The sequence below is a fragment of the Prunus avium genome, chromosome 1 (genome assembly GCF_965620075.1).
Source record: "Prunus avium chromosome 1, drPruAviu1.hap1.1, whole genome shotgun sequence".
In the NCBI taxonomy this organism is placed as follows: domain Eukaryota; kingdom Viridiplantae; phylum Streptophyta; class Magnoliopsida; order Rosales; family Rosaceae; genus Prunus; species Prunus avium.
In genome coordinates this window covers 4,289,713-4,299,367 of record NC_142284.1, presented here as the reverse complement: position 1 = coordinate 4,299,367, position 9,655 = coordinate 4,289,713, and the positions used below count along the sequence as shown (strand labels likewise).

At 38.5% G+C, this 9,655-nt stretch overlaps 1 long non-coding RNA gene and 2 pseudogenes across 1 annotated transcript; 1 reads left to right on the top strand and 2 right to left on the bottom strand.

The window, feature by feature from the left end:
• Positions 1 to 2,253, bottom strand: LOC110750863 (uncharacterized). Its single transcript, XR_002525807.2, has 3 exons — positions 1,974 to 2,253; positions 1,188 to 1,251; positions 1 to 252 (listed from the first exon to the last, which is right to left on the bottom strand). It is a non-coding gene; the product is annotated as an uncharacterized LOC110750863 (long non-coding RNA).
• A 3,162-nt stretch (positions 2,254 to 5,415) lies between these two features.
• LOC148297176 (uncharacterized) lies at positions 5,416 to 5,986 on the top strand (annotated as a pseudogene).
• A 1,009-nt stretch (positions 5,987 to 6,995) lies between these two features.
• LOC148297175 (G-type lectin S-receptor-like serine/threonine-protein kinase At4g27290 pseudogene) lies at positions 6,996 to 9,114 on the bottom strand (annotated as a pseudogene).
• Positions 9,115 to 9,655: the final 541 nt, after the last annotated feature.

Sequence of the window (9,655 nt, the reverse complement as noted above, 5' to 3'; positions counted from 1 at the left end):
TTACAGATAAAAACAACCCAACAGCCAACATGCATTACACAAAGCATAGTATTACAAACTATGGCCTCTGGCCTCAAAATACCAAATCCTAACAGGCGATAACAGAGCAAGTCTACAGAGTACAACAAACTAGCAAAAATGAAGTTTTACGTATTTACATAGCACTGAGGCTCCAAGAAAGCTCAAGTACTGCGGCTTGTGATAGCAAGGGTACAAAACACGGCACTGCAGCTCATTCCAGTCAACTACTGGCTGTGGGGCGAAAAACAGAAAATTGTGAGTGGACAAACAAAATTCAGTTTCATTTAAACCAAAGTAATATAACCCCACTGTTAGAAAACCATGCATGAAAACAATGCATTAAGTCCGTCATATACATATATAAATAATTTGCTCAAACCCGAGCTAAATTCGAAATCCAGTGAAACTTACTAATTAACCCACCCAAACCTTTCCTTACAAATCTCAAATCAAACTCTCGAAACCCGTGCCCACCGGCACGACGAGCGGGGAAGTATCCTCGCCCAAAAACCACAACAAATGAATAGCTATATAATATGAGAGATATACTTTATATATATATAAATATAACACACCTAAATGTACCGGGGAAACAATCCAACAGGGGATTGTTGACTAGCTCACAATTATCAGCCCTCAAACGGACTATGTGGCTAGGGACGAGCCGTCCAACTGGGGGACTAACTCTCAGCCAGCACGTACGGACGAAAAATCAAGACCCGTACGCCTGTAAACAGTCCTACGTTCGCAGACTACCCAATTAAGGGTCTACAGCGACACCCCGTTAAGGTATGCCCCGGGTTCTGACATTTCCAAGTATCCCACAATTCCATATCCACAATCCAAATCAGGGGAGGTACACAGGGCAGTGCTTACAGCACTCCAAACTGACATTCTAAACTCATACTTTTCCTCATCTCACAACACCCCAAAGTACCTCACACAATCTCAACCAGCCAACACTTTCCCAATAATATAGTTGTATACTTCAAGATACTTTATATGTCAAAACCCATATAAATTGCAAATAACTTTATAACATAACATATTCAACATATGAATAAATGGTTACGAAAGGATGGGTTTGCATAAAACCATTTAAATCTTCATGCATAGAAATTTCATTATAAAACCATGCTATTTACTTGAAAACAAAATCCACTCACAAATAGTCCCAAGCTGCGTGACCCTGAGGGGGTCCTGCCTGCTGTGTAGGTGGAGTTGGAATACCTATTTCAGAATACGAACACGATATCAAAAATCCAACTCTTCAAAAATGAGACTTAAAGTAAAATCCTAATTTCCCGGGTTTCTCTCAATTTCAAGGATCGAGACGTCCCTAAGATCCAATCTAAGGGTTCCAAGCGCTGTAAAAGTCTCGGAAGACACTTGGTCAACCGGACGGTCAAAACTTTAAGTTAATGAATCGGAACATCCGGGGCTCCGATTCACGATCCGCGAATTCCTATACGATCCTAGGAATATCAGGAACAACATACGTGAAATTGGGTTTGATCCAACGGTCCAAATACATCAAACCCGAAAATCACAGATTAGGTATAATTCGTTCGAGGTCCATACGGCATCCAAATTAAGATCCGTAAACTCCTACGCGCTCGTGACAACGTAAGGATCATTCTAGGACAAAATGGGACCTCTGCCGGACAGCCCACGCGCCGCCCCACGCGCCGGCAGCGCGTGGTGGCTCGGTTACTGTTCCGGTGACCGGAAAATATTAGAATCTTGGCTCCAAAGTCCTAACCTAGGTAATACACCTAATTTGGAGTCACTTTTGTTCTTGGGTGAAGGCCAGAAAATGGCCGGAAGTGGCCGGAATTTCAACTGAAAACCGGCAGCAACTTAGGGTTCCAAATCGAGTTTCAAAAACTAAAAATCAGCTAAAACCTACCCATCAGCCAGCTAGAGCACGAAAATCAGTCGAGAAAACATACCTCACTCGTCGAATTTGGTTGAGAAACGAGGGAGATCGAAGGCTTGGAAGTTCCGCGATTTTCCGGCCTGTTTTCTGCGATTTCCGGCGGCTGTCGACGACTCCAGGTGCGGTGCTGGCCGGGGAAGAGAGAGGAGGAGGTGGCGGTTCGATCGAGTCCGGTCTCGTGCGCTGCCGTGGCCGGTGGCCGGAGTTGCAGAGAGAGGAAGGGAGAGCGACGGAGTCGGGGAGAGAGAAAGGAGAGAACGCGTGAGGGAGGAGAGAGAGAAGTGAGATTTTTCTGAAAAAAATCTGATTTTAATCCAACTTAATTTTTAAAATAATTTCAATTAGGTCCTTAATAATTTTTCGATCGTAACTTCTTCGTTTCAAGTCCGATTCGAGCCTTCCGTGTGTCTACGAAATCGGCTCAGTACAACCTTCCTAAAAATACCACCCATTGTTCCAAACTCTTCCCGGATAACAATTGACCTTTTTGCCCCCACTTCAAGGGCAAAATTTGAAATTCCATTTTAATTTAATTCATTAGTGAATAGTCTTTAAATTTTGGGTCGGGATGTTACAGTCACAACCATTTCACTTCTCTATCAACTCCAGCTTCAATTTGTTTTCTTTGGTTTCGGCTGCTTCGTCCTCCGGGTTCGGCACTGAAAAAAGACCCAACTCGCCTAGAAGGCCTACCCAGCCGCCTAGGGCCAACCCAACCGCCTAGAGGCCTAGCCGCCTAGTGCCAACCTAGGCCGATTTTTCGAACATTCCGATTGACTGAAAGTTTGAAACCCGAAATTGAAAAAATTTAGCTACAAATTTGAGCTTGAGATTGAGATTGGAAAGCCAAAGCAGTGAAGCACAAGTCAAGTCCATAGAAGAATATATCATGAGACTCTTAATTCATCTAATTCCATTCCTCTCCCTGTTTCCCGCTTTATTCTTTTCTCTCTTGGCTCTCTCCAAAACGACATGTTCACCTCACCACACCACACCACACCAATGACAACGACGACAATTTCTCCCTCTACCAACTCCACCTTATTCTCTTCTCTCTTTACATTGACGACATGGTGCAGAAGAAAAAAGTACAAAATTTGCTGACTTGGTGTCTGTCTTCAGTGGAAGGAAATGATGAAGCTATCCTATCATGGAGTTTCTATGGCCTTGCCAATAACAAGGTTCGGTTTTTAGGCCCCAATCTCAAATTTTGACTATTTATTTCTGGTTTGTTTAAGCAATAGATTGTTTGGTTTGGTTCTTCTTGCTTGAAACTTGATAAATCTTTTTGCATTTAATATTCATCCATTGCTGGTTCTTCTTGGTTGGACTGCTTTTCATTCTTTGGATATTGCATTTCTGTTATAGATTTTGACATTTGATCATGCCCTCTTGTTTGCTGAGAGAAAAAAAAATAAAAGATTTGTGTCCTCCTCCTGTTGCATAGGAACCCAAAACCAACCCACCAAAGAACAAAAAAAAAAATTGAAATATTACACCACCTCAAGTGAAAAATCTAATTCATTTAAGCTTTTATATTTGTTCTTGTATCAGCATCTGTGTTTCTGTTATTTGAACTCCACCTTAACTCCAAAGAAAACAAAAAACAAAAAATAAAAAATTAGAGGGTGCATTTGCTAACACATGGGTTGGGAATCTCTTAATGATATTTAACTTTTCAAACTGACTTCAAAAGCACCAGATTAACACACCAACATGAAATTTCGTTTATTGAGCCTCCATTAGTGTAAAAGGACTATGACTTCATTAGTTGAATATGCTTTAGAAGAAGGATTGACTTCCAGTTCATTGAGATCCCTTTCACTATAAAAACCAGGTTTTTGACGTTGAGGCAATGACCTTCACCACTCAGCATTACAACTGCAACTGGCATGCTCGGCCTATCTGCCGGGTTATGCTGCACACTTAAAAGACCTACATGATGAAGATAGAGGAGCCCCCAAGGAATTCCATTAATAATGTCAAAGCTCTTGGGCCAATCTAGCATCATGCTTTTTCTTGCAATTTCTAGTCTTGTGATTTTATGTTTCCACTTGTAGGATGAAAGTGAAGTTTTCTTCAGGATCAAAAGAAGTACAAAGCTACAGAAACTGGTTGATGCTTTGTGTACCACCGTTACCTGGATCCTGAATCATTAATAATTTTGTTTGAGAACGACCACATGTTGGATAATTTGGTTTAGGGATGCTACTTTTCCTGCAAAACACCACATAAATAATTATTAGAAAATTGTAATTTATATTGATATAGTAAATTAAATAAAATTAATGAAATTACAACAAGATACTTATCTTTTGGGATGTAGAAGATCGTTCTCCCTTATACTTGAGTAGAATAATAGTTTTAGGTTGAGGCGTGTCATTCACTGTCCTTAAGAGTAGATTTCGCCCCTCGGAGACAATGTCTCGGTGTAACAAGGTTGTATGGCGCCCTACCCTCCAGGATACAACAACCTATGACCCTCATAAGCGTACACTCGCAATACTTGGGTCGGATGAACAACTCGAATCTTTCCCTTGATAAAAGAAAACAAATTGGAACACAAAATCAAGAACGCAGAGAAGAAAATAATGAAGAAATGTGTCAATCTGATTTCTCTTCTCTCCTTTAACATATAGCTCGAATGGTTTATTATATGGGAGATTACTAACTCCAAGTGAATGTTGGGTTTTTAACCAAGCAATTAAACCACATAAAACACTTGCACGTTAAGAACAAAATTTGATCCCAACTAAGCAATTAACTCACGCAATAAAGATTGGAATCAAAACCTTCAACAACTATTGTAAACCAAATACATTTAACTTATTTAAATGATAAAATAAATTGATATAAAAAGTAACGGTAATAACTCAATTAAAACCAAGAGGAGATATCAAAACCGACAAAGCTAACAATTAATATAAAAGTATCATGTCATAGATTTTATAAATATATAAAATAATTGCAGTTTTAAAGAAGTAATCAAACCACTCAAAAATCTGGAAATATAAGTTCAACATAAAATAAGTAATAAAATAATTTTGTATTTTGAAATACTTACAAAAATTCCAACACCACATTCACAAGCAGAAGACTGCTGAGGAGGTAAGACTTCATCAAAACCACTGTATATAATGTTACTTATAAAAGTAATTTTATTGTTGCTTAAATGATTTGTTACCTTATTATAGATGATGCCCCTAAACTTATATATTTCTTCTTCTCATGATCAAATCCTTGTTACTTCATGACTTTGTGCAGCATCAAATGGAAGACGGTGATGAAATCGATTAAAAACACAAAACGGGGAGTAAGGAGAAGCTTAAATAAGGATGATTATTTCTTTACCAAAACAAATAAGGATGATTTTTTTGGTGATAGGGCAATTATGGCCTTGCTTGCTTTGGTAATTCCTTCTTAGCTATAGCTTAGCAGATGGTGCCAAAGTGGAAATGTGTGCACGTGTCCTGGCCTTGTTGACTTCGAGTTTACCAGTAAATTTATTGGACAGCAAACACACGAACCTAGAGCTGATTGGCAAGTGGAAAAATTTGGAGGTGTTATCATTGGGTTCATGCTTCAATTTGGCAAAAATACTTGCAATTATACAAACACATTGCAAGAATTTTTATGGTTTAGATTTGTCTAAAGGCTCTGTTCATGGGCGTGAGGCATCGTCAATTGTAAAGTTGGTGCCTAACATCAAGTACTTAAATTTGAAGGGTGCAAAAGTTAATCGGGATGGTCCTGTCACGTTGCTGCGCAAATGCAAAGATCTGGTGATGTTGGACGCCAGAGATTGTTCTGGTTTCGATGAGAACGACGATGACATATCAAAGCAATTGTGTCTCATATTAGTAAATTTATGTGCGAGGGTTCTGAATTTCCTGAATTTCTTCGTGGTATGGACAATTTTGTTCTTCTTGTTGATGGATACTCATTTCATCTACATGTGGAGGAGACGTGGGATGAAATGCTAATGATTTGTGCAATGCGTTCAATGATTTGGGCGACGATGAATGAAGAACTATTTGATTGTAATAAGCGATATCTCATCTTTTTTATATTTACAACACTAAAGAGCAATTATGTGTGTTGAGTGTGGTGTGGTGTGGTGTGGTGTTCATCTTGTGTTTTTGGACGTTGTACTCTAATGAGGGCTTGTTATAAGTTCCTATCTTGATTTCATTATAAGACGTGTACTTAATTTGGAAAATGACCATTCTAAATTTCTTCACTACATTTTCTGTAATATCACATGTGCTTGCAATTGTTCTTCAGCCTTGCCTCTGCCTCTATTTCTATCTTAACTTTCCCTTCCCACCAAAGGTTTTCCTAGCTAAATTTCTTTGAGGTTCAGGAAAAATTTCTTGGTGAAAGAATGTTGGTTGCACCAACTTAACAACAAGCATAACCAGTAGACAAATGAAATAATATGTTATATTTAAGAATGAGATGCTACTACTCATCTAACACATGTTGTTTGAATTCTCATTTAGAATAGTTCATATATCAATGTCATATGACCTCTGATACCTTCAACAAATTTCAAAACAGAGCTGTGAACTTCTCTTCGTTGTCTCGTTAGACTGTTTTATATCCAATTTTTCTTCTAGAAAGTAAATTGCAATACAAGCAATTTTATACTATGAAATTCAACATTCTTTGATCCACAAAATGTTGGCGGATCCCTTTTTTGTGGGTTTTTTGTGTGTTTGTATTTATGGGTTTAACCTGTATTATTTGTTGTAAATAGAATTCATTTTTTATTCTTGCCCAATGGGCTAATAGTTGGAAATCATTAGAATGTGAGGTATCAAAAAGAATTTAAATTCTCATTCCCTAATATCGCTTGTATAAATAAAATAATTGAAGAAATAACTCTAGCCCAAAGGGCTAGAGTGGTATTTTAGCCCTAAACCCTAAAATGATATGACAAAATTGTATATTTAAAAGGTATAGCCGTTGGGCCATACTCTTTAAATATTAATATATTCGAATATTTTAACAGTATGGCCGATCGGCTACTCCTTTAATAAACACGAAGCTGCACTCGCAGAGGACGGAGCTTGCAGACGCAGTCACAGCCATTTCGCTTCTCTATCAACTGAACCTTCGATTTGTTTTCTTCGGTTTCGGCTGCTTCGTCCTCCTTGTTTGGCACCGAAAAAAGACCCAACCCGCCTAGGAGGCCCGCCCAGCCGCCTGGTGCCCGCCTAGGCGGATTTTTGGAACACTGCGATTGACTGAAACAAGGTTCGATTTTTAGGCCCCAATCTCAAATTCTGACTATTTATTTCTGGTTTGGTTAAGCAATAGATTGATTGGTTTCGTTCTTCTTGCTTGAAACTTGATAAATCTTTATGCATTCAATATTCATCCATTGATGGTTCTTCTGTTATAGATTTTGACATTTGATCATGCCCTCTTGTTTGCTGATAGAGAAAAAAAAGAAAGATTTGTCTCCTCCTCCTCTTGCATAGGAACACAAAACCAACCCACGAATGAACAGAAAAAAAAAATTGAAATATTACACCACCTAAGTCCTGACCCAAATGACATGTGGAAGCTGTCAAGCTAACTGTAGGGAGGACTATATTTGATTTTACCTTAAAGACTGATCCGAAACCACCTTCTCCAAGTTTAATGGTAATTCCAGATCTTCCTTTTGGCCGGGCTTCAGTTCTCCTGTGAAGTATGTAGTGAAGTAAATAATGTAGCATGGAACCTTAGCTTAGAAACCAGAGAGGCAACAGCAAAATTTTTCTATAGAACTGAACCTATCTATCTTAGAAAGTGGAGGGGCAGAAGAGTACAAAATCAAATAGCTTACCATATTTTTGTTGCTGGTTCTTCCTCACATATAATAGCAGGGTTAGGCCCAGGATCAGCAGTCCAGTAGACAACACAGTACTGGTTACTATGATCTTTGTATTGTGTCCTTGATCTCGGAATGAAGTATTTGAAAGCAGAAGATTGAGGAGTCAGAAATTCATAAAGAAGAAAATGTTTACTTTTTATCATCCAACGAACAATTAATACTAGTTTCTGAGACAATTCTAAAGAAATATTTTTCTAATAATATCAAAAGTTTTCTGGCTCTATCTTGTTGCTAATCATATCACTGTTGGAAGATTTCTTCCTTCTTCTTTCCTTGGTGGCTTTTATTTTTCTTTCAAACTTTGTTTTAAACAGCAAGATGATTCCATAACTAGTTCTGATGAAGCCATTCTTATGTAAATATCTTGCCCATTTATATTGGAATATCTTATATCAATCAGATCGCTGAACCACAGCAAGCACCCCCTTCCTCGATCTCGGATATCCAAATTTGAAAAAGCGGTGCAGGAGCAGTTGTTCATGCACATCATCTCACATTCCTTGAGGTTCATACTTGTGTTATACCAGGATTGTTCTGTACTTGGAAATTTCACCCCAGAGTACTTCTTAAAGATGTCTCCACTGCAATTCAGTTGGCTCTTTCTCACACAGCTATATGACCAATCCACCAAGTCCCAGTCTGGTTGAAAGGTCGGTATAAATCCTTTCAAGCCGCTACATACTGGGGACTTGTCAATACTACGTGCACCATTTGGACCACATATTCCATATTTGTCACAGATATCAGTCGTTGCTATTAGATAAACGACCCAACCTTGGTTTCCATCACTCCCGATGTAGCTCAGCCCAAATCCATCTTGAGTTGACGCCAGCCTGAAAAGAGCTGAGCTGTTGAGAAGCTTATAACCATAATATACTTCATCATCATTATCCAACACAAAATCATATGTTGGATTTAAATTATGCATCCCACTAAATTGGATTCCATTCCATGGTGCTGTCCGATATTTAATAACAGAACCCTCCGTCAGAATTAATTCATGGTATCCATAAGGACCAAGTTGATATGCATAATGTCCTTGAGAAGGATCCTGGGGGTTTTTCCAGGGTGTAAGATGCCAATTAAAACCTGTGATTTTATTCCTAACAAGCCTCATACCTGGTATTAATGTATCACCTGGGTAATCAAAACTCTGCCATAAAATATTATCAGGGTCATTATGACCATTGCCATCTATCACAACAAGATTTCCGGAATCCCAAACCTGTGCCACTGGATTCTTTGCAGAACTTGATGTGTCGGAAGACATGTAGTGTTCTTATAGTCGACAGGGACAAGAATTTCAGGGCTGCTCAACTTGAGTACACTGATTAACCAGTGAGGGGTGTGTTTCTTTTAGTCTGCACTATATATGGAGAGTCTGACTCTAATTAGAAGATAATTATATTAATTTGGTAAAGCTTTGTCCGTAACTGTCTCTCACCTTAATAAATTTCACAATTAGCAGCATTGGCAATACTTGATTAGAAAGTAGAAACCCTACAGTATATAGTTAAGTTGAGTAGCTGGGAAGACAATTAGTAAGCTTTCAATACTAAAGTTGAATAGTGGGGAGACAAATTACTAAAGTTTCAAGGACAGATAAATAGGATGAATTTCTCATAAGGGATCCCCTTTCACTGTAGCTTGGAGTAGAATTTGTTTTGACACAATATCAATTATCAATGTAAACACGTTACTGATGCATTATCGACAATATCGATGCACGTCATACCAAATTTAGATGCGTAATTGAATGCAAAAGTGGGCTTACTTCAAATTTAGTTCAAGAATGATGGTGTTGCCTGACA